Here is a 2,547-nt window from a genome sequence, read left to right on the forward strand (position 1 = left end):
TGGCCACGCGGGGGAGCTGCAGCCACGCAGCCGGCAACCGGCTCCCGACCCCCCGCGTCCCGGGCGCGGCCGTCCCCAGCCCGCTGCCGCCTGGCTCCACCCGGGCTGTGGAGTGGGTTGGGGCGGCAGACCCACGCTGCTGCCCACCGCCGTCCTGGGCTCAGCCATGGGAGAACGCCCGGGTCTGGAATCGCTGGATTTCAACCTGGCTGCCTAGAGATGGGAAGGTGCAGGTGGCTGGGAAAGGCGGGGTCAGGATGCTCGTCCCAGTGATGTAAGAGCACGAATCCCCCCCTCAGCCAGAAACTCCATCAGCTCTCGGTTTCTACACACGGTTTTCCCTCAAGCCCCTGCTGTGCTTTTCAAGGAGATGAGGAGCTGTGCCAGCTCCCACCCCGGATCTCCCTGGCAGACTCCGTGTCCTGCACCCGCAGGATGTGGTGGGCAAAGGCAGCTTTCGTTTTGACCAACTTCCTTCAGTGATGGCACTGCCGTGGCCCCCTTCCCCTTTTCTCCAGCCGCAGACACTGAGTGACCATCCTGCAGACAGCAGGGTCCTCTCTGCCAGCAGCCACCTTTCCCCCCAAGACTGCCTGACCTCTGCATCCCACTCCCCTTACACCCTCTCCAGCCCATCCTTGCTCTCCCAAGGGCTTCACCAGCATCATCACTTCTCTGGTGAAGGTGGCAGTGGTGTGTAGGAAGTAACAAGAAGCCTGGGAGAGGAACTTTGATACAAGTTGCTGCTGGTTTTCACTTACATGATGAAAAGATGCCTGCTCTCAAACCATATTCCAAGGATAAAAGAAGAGACAAGCATGTGAAAAGCAGAGAGCCAGGAGAAGCAGAATGCAAGAGAAAGGGAGTCACAATTTAGAGGTCTCAGAGTGCCCATGGCAGTGCCACAGGGGCACTTACAGCCTGGCATAGCTCAGGAGAGGGAACCCACAGGTTTTCTTTTCCCCAGGCTCTGAGTTTGCTAGACCAGAGGCAAAGTTCCTGTATTTATCCAGGCTCAGACAACCCTGTCTAGACAAAACCTTTTTCTTCTGAAGATACAAGACAGCAGACTGCAATGGTTAGAGGTGAGGTTTATTGCTGGCACTGGCACCCTGTGAAGTCCACTGACTGTGGAACGCTTTTTGCAGTGGATTTAGAAGTTACTACTCCAGAAGCTGCCCCTGGCAGTGCAGGTCCCATCCTGCAGCCCCACTGAACCCAGCACTGCCCAAAGCCAGGCTGCAAGCACTGGGAAAGGCTGATCACAGCTGCTCTCAGCCATGCAGGATGGAGCCCATCCACGGGAAGGGCAGGGATGGGACAATCTGCCACATTCTCCACAAAAAGGGTGAGCTCTCGTTCCAGCTGCCACGCTGGCTTAGGGCTTAGCAGACTGCTGGGTAAGCAGCTCCAACAGCAAAAAATCCTGCTGCCCTCAACAGGGTCAGCCACCCAGCCACGGCCCAGGGCTGGCTGGGGCACCCCTGGGAAGCATCCCCTCCAGGAACAGCCTCCAGCCGGCTCTGGGCTCTTTCCTCAGCTGGCAGCAGGTAGCCAAAGCTGAGCACGCTGAGCTTTGCCCAGTGCCGCCGTGCAGCACCTGCTCCTGCCACCCCAGCCCCACTGAGTGCTTGTGAAACACCTCCCGAGGAGAGCTGTGACAGAGGCTGAGCGCCATGCCCAGGTGAGTCACCCTGCAGAGCAGAGCCTCGCAACGCTCCAGCACGAAGAAAGCACAGCTGTAAAACACCCCCAGGTAAAACCTCCGTCTCCAGAGGAAGCCCAAGCTCAGGCTGGGGTGCTGTAAAGGGAACAGGTGTGGGAGGTGCTGGGAGCCCCAAAACGGTCAGGGGAACGAGGGTGGGAGGAGGTGGAAGGGGGGCAGAGCTCCAAAGGGCTGGGAGGAGCACAGGGCTGCCCCAGGACAAGGTGCTGTGAGGGGCACAGGCTTCTGGAGGGCATTGTGAGAGGCGTGAGCCTGTCCTGGGCACTGTGAAGGGACCAGACCCAAGAGGAGCTGTGAGGGGCATAGGCTTGCTCCAGGCCAAGGTCCTGTGAGCGGCACAGGCTTGTCCACGGCACTATGAGGGGCACAGGCTTGGTCCTGGCCAAAGCGCTGCGAGAGGCAAAGGCGTGCCCCGGGCACTGTAAGGGGCAGAGGGTTCTCCGAGCCAGAGGCGCCCTCCAGCCCTGGGTTGCGCGGGGGTCCCGCTCGCTGGGGAAGCTTCTTCTGCTCCCCGGCTCCGGACGGCGCCCGGGCCAGAGGCGGTGGCTCGGGAGGGGCTCGGGACGCGCCCCACCCGACCGCGGCGGAAGTGACGCGCCAATCACGGCGGCCCGCTCGCTGCGCCGCGAACAAAAGGGATCCTCAGCAGCCGCCCCGCCCTCCTCGCCCGGTGCAGCCGTCTGATTGGCTGATGCCTTCGCCACCGCCCGGCCCACGCCCTCGCCCCTCCTCTCCCGCGGTGGATTGGGCCGCGGGCGCGGCCTGCGGCGGCGCTGATTGGCAGCGGCGCTGTCCCTCACACAGGCGGCGCGCAGGGGCGG

Source organism: Melanerpes formicivorus, unplaced genomic scaffold, assembly GCF_026170545.1.
Source record: "Melanerpes formicivorus ecotype bairdi unplaced genomic scaffold, bMelFor1.0.p_v2 SCAF_347, whole genome shotgun sequence".
Taxonomy (NCBI): Eukaryota; Metazoa; Chordata; class Aves; order Piciformes; family Picidae; genus Melanerpes; species Melanerpes formicivorus.